Source organism: Paralichthys olivaceus, chromosome 5, assembly GCF_024713975.1.
Source record: "Paralichthys olivaceus isolate ysfri-2021 chromosome 5, ASM2471397v2, whole genome shotgun sequence".
Taxonomy (NCBI): domain Eukaryota; kingdom Metazoa; phylum Chordata; class Actinopteri; order Pleuronectiformes; family Paralichthyidae; genus Paralichthys; species Paralichthys olivaceus.
In genome coordinates this window covers 25,023,992-25,042,858 of record NC_091097.1, presented here as the reverse complement: position 1 = coordinate 25,042,858, position 18,867 = coordinate 25,023,992, and the positions used below count along the sequence as shown (strand labels likewise).

General features: G+C 41.4%; 1 pseudogene; it reads left to right on the top strand.

Moving 5' to 3' along the window:
- The first annotated feature begins 15,238 nt into the window (after positions 1-15,238).
- LOC138407662 (uncharacterized) lies at positions 15,239-17,000 on the top strand (annotated as a pseudogene).
- The last annotated feature ends 1,867 nt before the right edge of the window (positions 17,001-18,867 follow it).

The following is an 18,867-nucleotide window of genomic DNA, read 5'->3' as shown; positions in this document are numbered from 1 at the left end:
AAAGTCGACACAAACTAAATAAAAATAAAAGAAAGAAAGAAAATAAGATATTAATTAACGTACTGTTCAGATGCAAGACCAGAATGTTGGTGATTAAGACAGATTGTGCGTCGTGTCTCTTCTGGAAAATCTCCAAAAAATACTGTAGTGTCCCGTAATTTAAAACAGTAGCATACCGTTTATGGCCTTTGTCCTGTTGCTCCAAGTTAAGAAGCCCACAATGCATTGCTAACTACAGTACCAAACTGTTAGAAATTGGCTGTAAATGTACAGCAATTGTTTACAGTGTACGAGTGTGACATGTGACATAATACCCCATCAGTGGACATGTTGTCACACTACGTAGGGTAAGATGTCACCATGGACTCTGGATCAAACAAAACAAGAACCAGCACTGATTCAAATTCTTAATTAGATCCAGCTACAGACGAAAAGATTGATTCATCACTGAACTGAATCAATCCTAAAGGGAGCAGTTAATTCAGTCTCTTATAATAACAAAATTAATAATAACAACTAGAAAACCAACCTTAAAATAGAACATGTAATACATTCAAAGCTCACAACTGGAAAATCATTTAAATACACTCATCAAAACTCATCAAATTGCAGTTGTAGCACATTAATTGCCTCACCCGGGGCCCACTGTTTGCATTATCATGCACTGGACCTGTTTTACATTGTCTGTTAAAGCCAAAAGTTCCTCCTTCACTGGTGTGTCAGTAAGAATAGCAGCTGAGCAGTTCCAAGGGAATATGACGTTGGGTGGAGTATTGTTCCCTGTTACTCAAACCCCTTACACCCTGCCTGTTTAAACTCCTGTCTGGTCACCACTCTGTTTGATTTCTGCACAGTCAAAACACCAGTTTCATCCATATTCCAGATGTTCCCTGGTCCCGGTGAATGTTGACATAAACCCCTCTCCGGATTGCCAAAGAAAACCTTGTTAAAAGCTTGCTGCCACTGGCTTTCTGTATGAGCCAATTTAGGAAGTGTGAAAACCAGTGTGAAAAGAATTGAACTTCTGTGCCTCAGCTAACTGCTGGCTTTTTCACCTCAGTTAGTGACAAACCGAAATGCCATTGAGCCAGTGTACAGTAGTTAATGTTAAAATCCCTCGCTGTACTTCCTACTGATGTATTTGCTGACTCCACCTTCCTCATGTCAGGGGGTATGCCACTATTTTCAGTTTTTTTTCCATAGGTCCTGATCATCACTTTCTTCCGTCCCTTCCTCATAAATATAGTCACATCTGTCTATTTCAATGGGTTAACTTTCTCTACTCTTTTAATTCATCATTTTATTACTTAACTAACTTACTTATTACAAACTTCATTTTTAGAAAAAAGTCAGAAAAGGAGAAAAACTGAAAAAAATGTCTAACCCGCTCCCACAGTCTCATTTCTGAACTCTCACCAATAAATAATAGATCTGTACGTTCGGGGACGTGTTGGGATTCTCACGGTGTTTTCATTTCATAGATAGGACTTATAGTTTTTGAGTAAGAGACATTTGTTTGAAGACTGGCGCTAGAGCACAGCCCTCTGACTTCCCAATTGACTCCAATGTTAATCTCAATAAATGATTCCTGATGAGAAAACTAATTTCTCTCTGAAATTGGTCTCTCACTGACCTGGATCATGTATGTTTACAAAATCAAGCAGCTATGGGTAATGTCTTTCGCTCTCACCGTCTCTCTCTCTCTTTTAAACGTAATGTCTCTCTGAAATTGGATTTCATGTAAACCTGGATAATATGCGTCTCTGTGTTCGAAGCAACGCCGGCATCGACGAGCACAAGGCACCCATTCAAAATGTCTCGGCAGGAGAGATTTTCTAGTTCTTCGTTCTTCTTCCGCCGTTTTTTTGTCCTGCTACTCCTCCCACAGATTTCGTCGCACATACTCGAGACCTATAAAAAAACATGCGGAAATACGTCGAATCGTGTGCTATGACTTTTCTAAGAATTTCGTCCAATAATTCGCTCAAAAATCGCGAAAACGCGGCCAAAACCGACGAATGGGACTCAAGGTCTCTCGCCCTAAAGAGAGAATCGGCCAAAACGGGCGTTTTTCAGCCACTTTTTTTGTCTTTAAACACTTCTCCTAGCCACAAACGGAGTCCGACAGACATGATTTTTACATCTGGTGAAAGTAGAGTTTGTTTCCTACGCACACATGCCACTCTGACATCTCTCGGTCCAGTAGTTTAGGCTGAGTCAATTTACCGAGAAATCTTTTCCGGTCTCACCTCTCCATTGACTCCCATGTTAATTTTTGGAAAAAAGTCAGAAAAGGAGAAATACGAAGAAAAATTTCTAACTCGCTCCCACGGTCTCATTTCTGAACTCTCTCGCACCAAAACATATCTGTACGTTCGTGGAAGTCTTGGGATTCTCAAAATGTTTTCATTTCTTAGATAGGACCTATAGTTTTTGAGTTACAAGCATTTGTTTGAAGAGTGGCGCTAGAGCAGCACCCTCTAACTTTTGAATTGACTTCAATGGCAAGGGCCAAAAAAGATTCCTGATGAGAAAACTAAATTTCTAAATCGCTCTTACGGTCTCATTTCTTAACTCTTATTAAATATAAACATATGTGGACGTTGGCCAAAGTCTTGTGATTCTCACAATGTGTTCATTTCTCAGATACGACTTATAGATTTTGAGTTAGAAGCTTTTGTTTGAGGGTTGGTCTGAAACCAGTTTTTGTCTCCAAAGTGTGCGCGCAGCAGGTGTTCCTCATCTAATCAGTGAGTAACCATAGCAACCCCATAGACTGTCAGAGGTCAAGTCTCCTCTATAAATTTACTAGATTCAAAGTTTTTGCCACCATCCGCTTTGGCCCAGTGGTTAAGGCACTCGGATCATGTGACGTGAGTCTGGGTTCGAATCCGGGTGAGGGTGGTGGTTTTTGCTAAATTTTTGGAGCATATAAATAAAAGTAAAAATAAGCCCCCCCACCCCCCCCATAGTAACTGGATATTACCAGAAAACATGTAATTGGCCTTTATTTTGAAAATAAGCCCCCCCCCCCCCCCATTGTAATAGAATGTTACCAGGAAACATCTAATGAGCCTTTATTTTGAAAATAAGCCGCCCCAATAGTAACTGGATATTACCTGGAAGTCTGTACAGAGCCTTTATTTTGAAAATAAGCCCCCCCAATAGTAACTGGATATTACCTGGAAGTCTGTACAAAGCCTTTATTTTGAAAATAAGCGCCCCCATAGTAATAGAATGTTACTAGGAAACATGTAATGAGCCTGGTTTTCCAAAATAAAACACCAAGATGGTTACAGGATGTTCCCAGATAGACGGAAAAAGAGTGGATTTTCAAAATAAAACTCCCAAATAGTTACAGGATGTTCCTAGGAAGCGTAAAAAAAAGCTAGATTTTCAAAATACAACCCCCAAATAGTTACAGAATATTCTGAGGAAGCCTAAAAGATGCTGGATTTTCAAAATAAAACCCCCAGATGGTTACAGGATGTTCCCAGGGAGCTGGCAAAAGAGTGGATTTTCAAAAATAAAACTCCCAAATAGTTACAGAATGTTCCAGGAAGCCTGAAAGATGGTGGATTTTCAAAATAAAACACCCAAATAGTTACTGAATGTTTCCAGGAAGCCTAAAAGACGCTGGTATTTCAAAATAAAGCCCCCAGATGGTTACAGGATGTTCCCAGGGAGCCGGAAAAAGAGTGGATTTTCAAAATAAAACCGGCAAATAGTTACAGAATATTCCCAGGAAGCCTAAAAGATGCTGGATTTTCAAAATAAAACCCCCAGATAGTTACAGAATGTTTCCATGTTTCCAGGAAGCCTTAAAGATGCTGGCTTTTCAAAATAAAACTCCTGGATGATGACAATACCTTACCAGGAAGCCCAAAGGAGTCTGGGGGCTCCGGCGAAGCCCCATGCAATGCATTGGCACTTATATTATTATTCCTCGAACATTCCACGTTTATTATGGGTGCCTTGCCAGCTGGGGGCTCAGCAATGAAGGTGTGAAAGGAAACATTCAAGGAAACCTGTTTAAAATCATCACTCAGTCCGACACTCATTACTTCATCCAGGCTCCGCCCCATCAGGAGAAGATGGCCTGGATAGACGCCATCAGAGAGCAGACATAGATGTCCACATTTCATTTTGACGTTTCATCTGTTATGAAGAAAACTGAAATTACACATTCCATGAATGTACTGTAGCAATAAACTGGGCCGACGATTTTAAATTACATAACATAGCTGTTGATCTGATCTTCCCAAATAAAAAAACTAAGAATTCTGTATTTGAAAATCGTGAATTGAAAATCAAATTCCATTTGATCCTACTTATAGCTGTAAGAAAATAAGGATGTAAAGTAAGTAATGAGCTTATAAATATATTGTTTAATACTCAATGTATGGTTCTCAATTTTTCTCACTTGTGAATGCTTACAAAAAAAAAGCACTTTGTTAGGACGGCTCTTTCTTAATTTCAAATTTCCATTTCCTTTTTCTAAATAAAAGTTTAGAAATTTAGAAAAAATGTTATTGAAATTATCCAATTATCCAATATTTCTAAAAACAAACACTTCAAACAGAACTGTGTCGCAGAACTTATTCAATATACTTATTATTGCTTAATATACATCAGACCTGAGCTAACACTCTCAATAATGTAACGTGTTGACTTTATGAATGGATTCGTTATTTCAAATTTTAAGCACTGGAAAAAGTGATATTATAATTGCTTGTTCCACTATTACATCATAGTTTCATACTTTGGCTGGAATATATATGTTTGATTACATTTTATGTGGTATCAAATGGGTCCTAAAAGTCTGAGATGTTGCTTGGTGAAACTCCTAGGTGGTTTTTACTCAACTGCAGGATCTGACGACAAGAGAAAGTACATGTCAAGACAAGAAAATCCTAAGGAGATTTTCATATTGTGCACAACTGGAAGGCTCGCTGGTTTGTGCTGATGCCAGACAAGCTGCTGTATTATAAATACGAAGGAGGCAGAAGAGACTTGTGTCAGCGAGGGAAGATCCCACTGAAGGACTGTGTGCTGCCTTGTCCTCTTCTAGAATGCGAAAATCGTCCGGTGAGTTTTTGTCAGACTCAAGAACAAAACGAGATTAGAAAAAGATTCCAGACAACTTTGTTTTTTCAAGTCTTTTTATTTGAACAATGTAGACACTGTGAAAATGTATCTTTTAAGTAATTCCCCAATCAGAGAGGCCTCACTCGATGAGACAGGAAATGTCCTCAGGTTAATGTTCTGTCAGGACCTGAGTTCAAACATCTTCCAGCTTTCGAGACAACAATTTGTTCCCCAAAGAAGAAATAATTACATTTCCAACAGCAGTACATAAACACTGAAATAAGTATATATCAGTTACAGCACATTCAATATAGAATCTACTCTCATGTCTCATGGGGTGGAGTCAGGATGAGGGGATGGTTGAGGTAGAGGAAAGATGAGAGGAGATTATGATGAGCGCCAGCATGGAAAGAGAAAACTGAATATATTCCTTCTCTCTGTCCCTTTTCTCTCCTCCTTCTCCTTCTTCTTCGGTTCTTTGCTCTCCTCCTTTGCCTTCTTCTTCTTGTCCTTCTCCTGGAAGCTGGCCTCCTGTTCCAGGACTCTGCACCTCAGCCGCTTGTCACAGTTCTTCTGCAGAGCTTGGAATTTGACCTTCCATTGCTTTTGCACTTTCTGCTTCTCCACATGCTGGAGCTGAAGATCTTTGACCTCCTTCTCCAACTCTTCCATCATGTTGGCCAAGTCGTCTTTGACCTGACACAGCTGTGAGACGGAAGAGTCTAGGCTTTTATCCAGAGCAGCCTTCTCAACAGTCAGCTGGCTCTTCAGAGCAGACTGTATTGCAGCTGCAGCAGCGTTTTGTGCTGCCTCCTTCCTCAGAGCAGTTATCTCTGCCGCCTGCTCCTCCATAGCTGCCAGCCTCTCCGCAGTCAGCTTCTGCAATGCAGCGTTTTCTGCAGTCAGAGCAGTGTTCTTTGCTGCCTTCTTCCTCAGAGCAGTTATCTCTGCCACCTGCTCCTTCATAGCTGCCTTCTTCTTTGCAGCCAGCTTCTTTAATTCAGTGTTTTCTGCAACCACAGCTGTGTTCTCTGCTGCCTGCTCCTTCATAGCTGCCTGCTTCTCCGCAGCCAGCTTCTTTAATGTTGCATTTTCTGCAGCCAGAGCAGTGTTCTCTGCTGCCTCCTTCCTCAGAGCAGTTATCTCTGCCGCCTGCTCCTTCATAGCTGCATTCTCAGCAGCGAGCGCCTTGTTCTCCCTCTTTGAGTCCAGCAGGGCTTGGCGGAGGGCCTTCAGCATTTTTGTGACGCTGCACCCATTATTTTGGGCAGTATCATGACACTGCATTTGTTCAAATGACTGAAAGACAAAAATATACATATAACAGGTAAAAACACAAAACACACTAACTTCAGAAATATTCAAAGATACAGAGCTGGATGATTTTTTGTCATTTACACACGTCTGCTTTTAAAGTCTGTAAAACTACAGTAAAGTAAGATGAAGAAAGAAATGACAATTGTGTTTTGTGGATAAAACTAAAAACAGTTTAACCTGAAGTCTCTCCTGCTAAGAACAAAACTTACTTTGTCTCCTGAGCCGTTGATCTTCTCCATGTTGGATGAACGCAGGTGATCCAGTGGAACAAAGTTCTTTAAAAGTATTTTTGCTGTCAAGCGCTGGTCTACTGACTGTCAATCTGTGACAGTTTAACAAAGTTGTTAGAGAAAAGATTCTCATGCAGCCGTCCTCTACTAATGGTGGTAGAGTCTGATTCTGCTGAGAATTGTTTCTCCTTAATACAAAGGAATCTTAATAAAAAGGGATCTTAATCTTTATATGAGAGGCAATTGGCTTTGATCTAGAATCCAGAGGTCTAAATGTGTCATCAAAGGATTAGAGGACTGCCTGTTTTGTCATGTGACATGGGCTGAAACATCAATACCAACTGGCAATGCATTGCAGGGGCGAAGCCTTCTTCTTTGCAGCAAGCTTCTTTAAGCTGGCTGGGGCGAAGCCCCATGCAATGCATTAGCACTTATATTACTATTCCTTGAACATTCCAGGGATATTATTCTTCGTTCTTCTTCCGTCATTTTTTCATCCCGCTACTCCTCCCACAGATTTCATCGCACATACTCGAGACCTATAAAAATACATGCGGAAATATGTCGAATGGTGTGCTATGACTTTTCTGAACTCTCCCCAATAAAAAATTGATCTGTATGTTCAGGGAAGTCTTGGGTTTCTCACAGTGTTTTCATTTCACAGATAGGACTTATAGTTTTTGAGTAAGAGACATTTGTTTGAAGACTGGCGCTAGAGCACAGCCCTCTGACTTCCCCATTGACTCCAATGTAGATCTCAAAAAATGATTCCTGATGAGAAAACTACATTTCTAAATTGCTCTCACGGTGTCATTTCTTAACACTTATTAAATAAAAACATATGTGGACGTCGGCCAAAGTCTTGGGATTCTCACAATGTGTTTATTTCTCAGACAGGAGTTATAGATTTTGAGTTGGAAGCATTTGTTTGAGGGGTGGTCTGAAGCTTGTTCGGCTCTCTAAAGTGAGGGGACAACAGGTGTTTCTCATCAAATCAGTGAGTAACCATAGCAACCCCATAGACTGACAGAGGCCTAGTGGTTAAGGACCTTGCATCATGTGACGTGAGTCTGGGTTCAAGACCGGGTGAGGGCGGGACATGTTGCTTCACTTTTGAACATTTAAATAAAAATAAAAATAAGCCCCCAACCCCCCCATAGTAACTGGATATTACCAGGGACATGTAATGAGCCTTTATTTTGAAAATAAGCCCCCAACCCCAGGGGCGGCGCGTCCCATTGGGCAAGTCGGGCAGTTGCCCAGGGCCTCGGCCGCCAGGGGGCCTCGTCTTATTATTATTTTAATTTTTTTTTTAAATAATTCAAATAAATCACTTGTCATTGCACATGCATGTGACTGGAATGTAATGTTTCTAAGTGTCTTCTTAATTTGTTGGGTCTCATACTGTCAGCTGCCAGAGTTGCCACAGGAACGAGCTCTGATCTCACTGTGTGTCTCTCAGCGAATGAGAGAGGGCGGAGCCCCGGCTCCTGCGTGTGTGTGTGCTGTCTGGACACACACACACAGACAGACACACACACACAGGAGCCCGCACAAAACTGTACAGGGAGCCGCTGCAGAGCCGCGGGTTGCAGAGTCCTGTCTACGGCGAAATAACGATTTGTTTACAATTCCACCGTTAATTAAAGAGATGCGGACGTCAAAACATTAGTTCCGCCTCACATTTCCCCTCCCGGTGGGCGCGCCCCACAGTTTGAGAATCACTGCAGATTTGGGAGATCGAGAGCCGGTGAACTGTCCCCCGCACCCCTCCCCTTCCCCCTTCTCACACAGCATCAAGCCGGGGCGCCTAGTGTGGTGGAGTGTATGTGATCGCGGAAACATGAAACGATTTCAAAGTGGCAGTGAGAAAAGAAAGAAGAAAAGGGAGGAGGAGAAGTGATGTCAGCAATGTGAGTAACCCCAATGAGACAGTGATCAGTGAAGACCCAGCATTATGGCCTGAAATAATTACAGATAGGGAGAGAATTGAAATTGTTAGAACAGGACCAGTACAAACTCGAAACTTTAATTACCCCCAAAACACAGATAACCCGCCAAGGAGATTCACGATTGAAAACTTTGGAATGAAAATGAAAAACGGGGAACAAATTACAAGGAAGTGGCTCGTCTACTCGACCAGTGCTGATGCAGTTTATTGTTTTGCATGTCGCATCTTCGGGAAAAACAAAATCTCACTCAGTCTCAGCACCAATGGATTTCGTGCATGGAAACATATCGGAGAACATCTCAGAACTCATGAGCGCAGCAGGGAGCACATAGATAATATGGAAAATTGGCGCCAACTTCCCCAGTGTGTGTTCCACCCCGAGGCAGCTCTGCTGCTGCCTTTTCAAGCATGAGGATCAATCAGCTAACAGCTCTCACCTGTGCTGACTGATCCTCTGTGGTGCAGGTGAAGGTGCTCTCCCAGCCCCTTCACCTCCACAGGGAACTTCCTGGGTCAGGTTGAATTAATGGCCCAATTCGACCCAGTGATGAATGAACACTTGAAGAGAATCCAAAACCAAGAATGCAGAGATCATTACCTCAGCAAACAGATGATGAGAATGTCTGTAATAGCACAAAAGACCACAGATGCTGTTGTATCTCTGATAAAGAGAGCGAGGTACTTTGCTGTCATAATGGACTGTACACCAGACAACAGCCATACTGAACAGCTAACCCTTGTAATGCGCATTGTTAACTGTGCAGAAAATGTGGGTATTTCCATTGAGGAGCATTTTCTTGGTTTTGTTGATGTCCATGACACAACTGGGAAAGGACTGTATGAAACTTTCACGGACCAACTGACCAAATTTGATCTTGACATCTGTGACTGTCGTGGGCAGGCATACGACAATGGGAGCAACATGCAGGGTAAGCACCAGGGTGTACAGAGGAGAGTGCTAGACACAAACAAGAAGGCCCTGTATGTGCCATGTGGGAGTCACAGTTTAAATGTGGTTATTTGTGATGTGGCACAGTCATCTAGACAGTCTGTGAACTTCTTTGGTGTCCTCCAGAGATTGTACAACTTGTTCAGCTCCTCTGTGCAACGGTGGGAGATTATGCAGAAACATGTACTGATGATGACTGTCAAAAAGTCTGTCTTCAACCAGATGGGAGTGCAGAGTGGACAGTGTAAAAGCTCTCTGGTACCAAATGCCTCAGTTTGTGAAAGCCTTGGAGGCACTCATTGACCATGCCATGACCAAAAGACCTACAGATTCTGAGACTGTGTCCAAGTGTGAAGCACTTTTGAAAGATATACAGACCTGGAGTTTCCTTGTGAGTGTTATTGTTTGGTATAACATTCTGTACCAAATAAATCACATCAGCAAACTCTTTCAGAGTCCAAAAATCTCAATAGAGACCCTGAAAAGAGAGATGGATGGACTTGGAGAAAGTCTGCAAGAGTACAGAGAAAGTGGGCTTAAATCAGCGCAGACAGATGCCAGGGAGATGGCAGAGGAATTAAAAATTGAGATGACACTCCCTGAACAGAGACAGCGAACAACTACTCGAAGATGCCTGTATGAAGGAAGAGAGGAGACAAAGTTCACCCCTGAAGAGCGTTTCAACAGGGACTTCTTTTTACCTCTCATTGATACAGCCCTTTGTAGCATCAGAAATCGATTAGCTCAGACAGAGACATATTTCGGTCTTTATGGATTTCTTTATTCATTGGAGAACATGAAAAAAGCAGTGCATGAAAGAACACTCGGCATTAGCTGCCAGAAGATGGAGGTGGAAACAGAGGATGTTGGTGCTGATTTGGAACTGGAGATAAGGGCTGCAGTTAAAGCCTTTCCAGACTGCATCTCCTCCCCTTCAGAAATGCTTGATTACATATACAAGGAGAACTTACTGGATTGTTACCCCAACCTAAGCATTGCACTCCGATTACTTCTCACACTGCCTGTCACTGTTGCTTCTGTGGAAAGGAGTTTTTCTGCCTTGAAACTAATCAAGACATATCTGAGGTCCACCATGGCTCAGGAGCGACTGTCAGATCTGGCAGTAATATCCATTGAGCAAGATGTGAGGAGAAAGCTAGAAATGGACGATGTCATCACTGCATTTGCCAATGCTAAAGCACGAAGAATCAGGATTTAATCCTGCACTCAACACTCACACACAGTAAGTGGCAGTTATAACTCCTTTCAATTCATGCCATTTTCATTAAAATGCTATACTGAATGCTAACTTATATGCTCCTTCTCTCTTTTAGTCTGCTTTTTCAGGTATTTGCTCACCTCAGTCACATCCACTTGTCTCCCTTTCAATCACACACACACACTCACTCTCACACATAGAGACACACACACACTCACTGAAACACTCACTCACTGACTCACTCTCTCTCTCTCACACACACACACACGCACATAGTCAAAATAGATGTTAAAGTCAGCCGTTTTGCTGTAAAGTTAATCATTATGAAGTAAATAATTGTTTAGTTGTTTCTATTCACAATAAATGTCAGTTTCACATAACATGGCTCATTAAGTGTGTGTGTGTCTGGGTGGGTGTGGGGTTGGAGGGGATTGGTTCTTTGCCCAGGGCCTCCAATTAGCCAGAACCGCCCCTGCCCAACCCCCCCCATAGTAACTGGATTTTACCAGGGACATGTAATGAGCCTTTATTTTGAAAAAAAGCCCCCCCCAATAGTAATAGGATGCTACCAGGAAGTCTATACAGAGCCTTTATTTTGGAAATAAGCCCCCCCCCATTGTAATAGAATGTTACCAGGAAGTCTGTACAGAGCCTGGTTTTTCAAAATAAAACCCCCAGATGGTTACAGGTTCCCAGGGAGCCGGAACAAGAATGGATTTTCAAAATAAAACTCCCAAATTGTGACAGAATGTTCCCAGGAAGCCTGAAAGATGCTGGATTTTCAAAATTAAAACTCCTGAATAGTCACAAAATATTCCCAGGAAGCCTGAAAGACACTGGATTTTCAAAATAAAAACCCCAAGTAGTTACAGAATATTCCCAGGAAGCCTAAAAGATGCTGGACTTTCAAAATAAAAAACCCAGATAGTTGCGGGATGTTGTCAGGATGCCTGAAGGAGGCTGGATTTTCAAAATAAAAAACCCAAATAGTCACGGGATGTTCCCAGGAAGCCTGAAGGAGGCTGAATTTTTAAAATTAAATCCCATGGATGATGATCAGACCTTACAACCTTATAACATGGTTTCTCTCTCTATCTGAAATTGGTAAAGTTCCTCTGTTGCCAACCTGTTATCAAAATGCAGCTTTTATACATGCCTTTCTCTCTCACTGTCTCACTCTCTCTCTCAGGGTCTCTCTCCTTCCTCTTGAACTGGTACAGTTTCTCACTCTCTCTCTGTCACCAAGCTGGATGTCATGTGTCTCTGTCCTTCCTTCTTAAAGGAAATGTCTCTCTGTGCGGAGCGCCGGCAACAAGCACAAGGCACCCATTCAAAATGTCTCGGCAGGAGAGATTTTCTAGTTAAGTAATAACATGATGAATTAAAAGAGTAGAGAAAGTTAAACCATTGAAATAGACAGATGTGACTATGTTTATGAGGAAGGGGCAGAAGAAAGTGATGATCAGGACCTATGGAAAAAAACCTGAAAATAGTGGCATACCCCCTGACATGAGGAAGGTGGAGTCAGCAAATACATCTATAGGAAGTACAGCGAGGGATTTTAACATTAACTACTGTACACTGGCTCAATGGCATTTCGGTTTGTCACTAACTGAGGTGAAAAAGCCAGCAGTTAGCTGAGGCACAGAAGTTCAATTCTTTTCACACTGGTTTTCACACTTCCTAAACTGGCTCATACAGAAAGCCAGTGGCAGCAAGCTTTTAACAAGGTTTTCTTTGGCAATCTGGAGAGGGGTTTACGTCAACATTCACCGGGACCAGGGAACATCTGGAATATGGATGAAACTGGTGTTTTGACTGTGCAGAAATCAAACAGAGTGGTGACCAGACAGGAGTTTAAACAGGCAGGGTGTAAGGGGTTTGAGTAACAGGGAACAATACTCCACCCAACGTCATATTCCCTTGGAACTGCTCAGCTGCTATTCTTACTGACACACCAGTGAAGGAGGAACTTTTGGCTTTAACAGACAATGTAAAACAGGTCCAGTGCATGATAATGCAAACAGTGGGCCCCGGGTGAGGCAATTCATGTGCTACAACTGCAATTTGATGAGTTTTGACGAGTGTATTTAAATGATTTTCCAGTTGTGAGCTTTGAATGTATTACATGTTCTATTTTAAGGTTGGTTTTCTAGTTGTTATTATTATTTTTGTTATTATAAGAGACTGAATCTGGAAGAGTTTCCAGTGATGACACGTTTAGCCGCACGTCATCCTTTCACCGCTGGCTGTCGAGGTGGTGTCCAAATAACAATGTGGGCTTCGTTAACAATTGGAGAACTTTTTGGGGGAAACCTGGTCTGATTATGAGAGACTGTATTCATCCCACTTGAGATGGAGCAGCTCTCATATCTAGAAATATGACAACGTTTGTTACACAGTCCACACCGTGACAATCCAGAGTTGAGACCAGGAGGCAGAGTCGCAGTCTTACATGCTTCTCTGCACCTCTATTCAAATAGTCACCCTCACTACATCCCATAGAAACTGTGTCTGCCACCCGACCACCTGATTTATTTAAATCAAAAGTACACAGGAGAGGGGTGATACATTCAAACCTAGTCAAAATTAACACAGCCAAAACATCAGCTAAAAACATAACTATAAAATGCGCTTTATTAAATATCAGGTCACTAAATTCAAAATATTTACTTATAAATGATCTCATTACTGATCATCAAATAGATTTATTATGCTAAAACGAAACTTGGCTACAAGACGGAGAATATGTAGGTTTAAATGAAGCGACGCCCCCAACCCAATCTAATACTCACACTCCTCGGAACACAGGCAGAGGTGGAGGGGTTGCAGCAATCTTTAAATCTGATCTATCTTTCAACCCCCGACCAAAAGAGAGTTATAACTCTTTCGAAAATCTTAGAACCAGCCTCATCCATCCAAGCCTGACGTCACATAAACCAATTAATATAGTCATCATATATTGTCCACCCGCCCCTTACTCTGAATTCCTATCTGAACTCTCTGAATTTTTATCAGAACTAGTTCTTAAAACAGATCGGATCATTATAGCCGGTGATTTCAATATTCATGTAGATGTTGCCAATGCCTGAATCACACTCTTAATCTTGTCCTGACATATGGCATTGACATAGAAAATATAACAATATTCCAACAGAACCCTCTTCTGTCTGACCATTTTTTACTTACATTTGAATTCAGAATTGTTAATTACGTCAATTCTGGACGGAAATTCTATTATAGTCGATGTTTATCCGACAAAACTGTTCACAAATTTAAAGAACTGCTCCCATCTTCACTTCCCTGTCAGCCATGTGTCAGTACAATACAAGAAGATTATCAAAACCTTACTCCCACACTAGTTGATAACTTTGTAAATAGTACTGCAGCCTCACTAAAAACAGCACTTGAAGCTGTCGCCCCATTAAAAAAGAAGAAAGTAAGTCAGAGGAGATTAGCTCTGTGGTATAATTCCCAAACGCGTGTTCTAAAACAGACATCGCGGAAGCTAGAAAGGAAGTGGCATTCCACCAATCACCAAGACTTCCACCTAGCCTGGAAGAATAGCCTTATAAATTACAAAAAAGCACTTAGAAATGCCAGAACCTCTTATTATTCATTACTAATAGAAGAAAATAGGAACAACCCCAGGTTCCTCTTCAGCACTGTAGCCAGGCTGACAGAAAGTCACACCTCTACTGACCCATCTATTCCTCTAGATCTGAGAAGCAATGACTTCATGAGCTTCTTCACTAATAAAATTACAACCATCAGGGATAAAATCCATGACCTCCTCCCAGTGAATAACACGGATTCATTGTCTGGTCCTGAAACCATAGCACCAGATTTATGTCTAAACAAATTTTACTCTATTGATCTTCCTGAACTGACCTCGTTAGTTTCATCATCTAAACCAACTACTTGTCAGCTGGACTCTGTTCCAACTAGACTTTTTAAAGAAGTCCTCCCCCTAATTGACAGTTCCATTTTAAATCAGATTAATATGTCTTTGCTAACCGGCTACGTACCACAGGCTTTTAAGGTAGCCGTTATTAAACCTCAGCTAAAACATCTGGATCAAGTGTAGGCGTTTTAAGCAAACTATAGACCCATATCCAACCTGCCCTTCATTTCCAAAATCCTAGAAAAAGCCGTTGCTAACCAGCTGTGTGGTTACTTAGATAGTAACGGTTTATTGGAAAAATTTCTGTCAGGATTTAGAACCCATCACAGCACAGAAACAGCACTATTGAAAGTCACTAATGACCTTCTTATGGCATCAGATGATGGACTTGTCTCTGTCCTCGTCTTGTTGGACCTTAGTGCAGCCTTTGACACAATAGATCATAAGATTCTGCTACAGAGATTAGAACAACATATAGGAATTAAAGGAACAGCACTACACTGCTTTAAATCATATTTATCAGATAGATTCCAATTTGTTAATGTTAACAATGACTCCTCCATGCACATGCAAGTTAATCATGGAGTTCCACAAAGTTCTGTCCTTAGACCAATACTCTTCACCATATATGCTCCCCTTAGGCAACATTATCAGACAGCACCACATACAATTCCACTGCTATGCAGACGACACACAACTGTATATTTCCATAAAGCATGATGAATCTAATCGCCTAGTTCAACTTCAGTAATGTCTCAAAGATATCAAGGCCTGGATGACCCAAAATTTTCTACTTTTAAACTCAGACAAAACTGAGGTTGTTGTAATTGGCCCTAAACATCTCAGAGAATCACTGTCTGAACAGATAGTCACCTTGGATGGTGTCAGTCTGGCTTCCAGCTCCACTGTGAGGAACCTTGGAGTGTTGTTCGACCAAGACATGTCATTTCACCCCCATATTAAACTAGTGTCTAGGACGGCTTTCTTCCATCTGCGCAATATTAACAAAATTAGAAACATCCTGTCTAAGCAGGATGCTGAAAAACTAGTCCACGTGTTTGTAACCTCTAGATTAGATTACTATAACTCCCTATTAGCAGGATGCTCCATGAAGACTGTTAAAAGTCTCCAGTGCTGACAGGAACTAGAAGGAGAGATCATATCACTCCTGTCTTAGCTTCCTTACATTGGCTCCCTGTAAAATTTAGAATAGAATTCAAGATCCTGCTCCTGACATTTAAAGCCCTCAACAATCACGCCCCCTCATATATCAAAGAGCTGATAACACCTTATTATCCAAGTAGATCACTTCGTTCCCAAAACACAGGCTCTCTAGTGGTTCCAAGAGTCTGTAAGAGTAGAGCAGGAGGTAGAACATTTAGCTATCAGGCTCCTCTCCTATGGAACCAGCTCCCACTCTGGGTTCGGGAGGCAGACACTGTCCCAGCATTTAAAGTAAAACTAAAAACCTTCCTCTTTGACAAAGCCTATAGTTAGGGCTGGATCAGGTGAGTCCTGAACCATCCCTTAGTTGTGCTGCTATAGGTTTAGACTGCTGGGGGAACTCCCATCATGCACTGAGCACTTCTTCACTTCCCTCTGTCTCTCTGTCTCTCTGCCCCCCCACACCTGTTTATTTATTTATTTATTCATTTTAACATGTCATCATGTCAAAGTGTCACTTTGTCCTCCCATAGTCCCTCTGGCTCTTCTCTCTCTCTCGTTTCAGATAACTCTGGCACCGGGACTGCAGGACAACAACGACTACCATCACCATTGTTAGCATTAATTACAATAACTCAGTAATTCATTAATATATATAATCCTGATGTAGATCACTACATTGTTATTGTTATGGTTAGCCTTGATTTTGATGGTGCCCAATTGTTCCCGGTCTCTCTCTCTCCACCTCATCTCTCTCTTCTCTCCCCCGCTTTCCACCCATCTCTCCTTTCCTCCCCCCTTACTTTTTTTCCTCACCCCAACCGGTCGAGGCAGATGACCGCCCACATTGAGCCTGGTTCTGCCAGAGGTTTCTCCCTTTTAATGAGGGAGTTTTTCCTCTCCACAGTCGCCTGTGCTTGCTCATTGTGGGAACTGTTGGGTTTCTCTATGTTAATATTGTTTTAAGGTCTTGACCTTTAAATGTAAACTGCCTTGAGTAGAAGAGAGAATTGGCTCTATATAAATAAAATTGAATTGAATTGAATATTGCTCTCTAAACACAACATTATTGATCCACAAAAAACAGTGAAATTAAAAACAAGATAAAAATATTGTCATGATAAATATATCCACCCTCGCCAATTGCAGTAATAACAATAAGAACAACAGCAGAACAATTTAGGCACATTGAAAGCCTAATGAATAAAAATTGGTTTTCAGATGATTTTTGAAATTTTCTTTTCACAGGGAAAATTGGATGATGGAAGGGAGAGAGTTCCAGAGTTTTAGGGCACTGGTGGAAAAGGCCATGTCCCCAAATCCCTTTTTCCTTGATCTGAGGACAGACAGCAGTATTCAACTAAAGAACAGTTAAGATATATCTGTCCCTGTAGAATCAAACAAAATTATTTTTGATTGTTGTGATGGAAATCTGAAACCACAAGAGGCTGGCAAGGAGAAGAACCTGGTCCATCAGTGAAGACAGCACTTCCATGTCCAGTGAAGAATCAGCTTTACACACAAGGCTTGAGGTGACACCTTAAAGTTTATGAAGACTACTGTTTCATTACTGTTGATCAGATGTACTACCTGCCAAAGATATTTCATAAGCAACTTGTCTTTTTCCCACTAGAAACCAGAAAAGGAGGGATAATCCAGACTGACATGTCATAGGACAGCAGCAGTTTCAGTAAGGGAAAGCAGAAACAACAATAAATACCCAAGTGATGCCAACAGCAGCTCTTTTGAAGTTTTTGATTATGCTTTTTCTTTTAGAAAATTAAAAAACCAAATGAGACAGAGGCCGAATCAATGATCAGCAAAATGGGTACAGTCATAGCTTTAGTGAGGGACAAGAGGATCATCAGTGAGAACCCAAGTAACAACTGCAACTTTTGAGAGAACTCGAGGGAAGAAGCGACATCCCAAGGTAAACAATACGAATGACAACTGGCATTTAATCTTTTTCTAAACTGGTGTTTTCTTTGAGTTCCTTACTGAATTCAAATACAGTTGAGTCACACTACAATGTAAGATGCCATTACTGATGTTTGCTTTTGTGTGCTTTCAGGGATAGAGGAAGATGGCTGGATTCTTACAAGATGTAAGAATTTCGTCCAATAGTTTGCTCAAAAATCGCGAAAACGTGGCCAAAATCGACGAATGGGAGTCAATGCCGATCACCCAAAAGAGCGAGAGGCCAAAAATGGGCGTTTTTCAGCCACTTTTTTGGTGTTTAAACACTTCTCCTAGCCACAAACGGAGTCCGACAGACATGATTTTTACATCTGGTGAAAGTAAAGTTTGTTTCCTACGCACACATGCCACTCTGACATCTCTCGGTCCAGTAGTTTAGGCTGAGTCAATTTACCGAGAAAAGTTTTCCGGTCTCACCTCTCCATTGACTCCCATGTTAATTTTTGGAAAAAAGTCAGAAAAGGAGAAAAACAGAAAACTATTTCTAACTCGCTCCCACGGTCTCATTTCTGAACTCTCTCCCGCCAAAACATATCTGTACGTTCGTGGAAGTCTTGGGATTCTCACAATGTTTTCATTTTTCAGATAGGACCTATAGTTTTTGAGTTACAACCATTTGTTTGAAGAGTGGCGCTAGAGCACAGCCCTCTGGCTTTTCCATTGACTTCAATGGAAAGCTCCAAAAATAATTCCTGATGAGAAAACTAAATTTCTAAATCGCTCTTACGGTTTCATTTCTTAACTCTAACCAATAAAAACATATGTGGACGTCGGCCAAAGTCTTGTGATTCTCACAATGTGTTCATTTCTCAGATACGACTTATAGATTTTGAGTTAGAAGCTTTTGTTTGAGGGTTGGTCTGAAACCAGTTTTTGTCTCCAAAGTGTGCGCGCAGCAGGTGTTCCTCATCAAATCAGTGAGTAACCATAGCAACCCCATAGACTGTCAGAGGTCAAGTCTCCTCTTTAAATTTACTAAACTCAACCCAGTGGTTAAGGCACTTGCATCATGTGATGTGAGTCTGGGTTCAAGACCGAGTGAGGGTGGTGGTTTTTGCTTAATTTTTG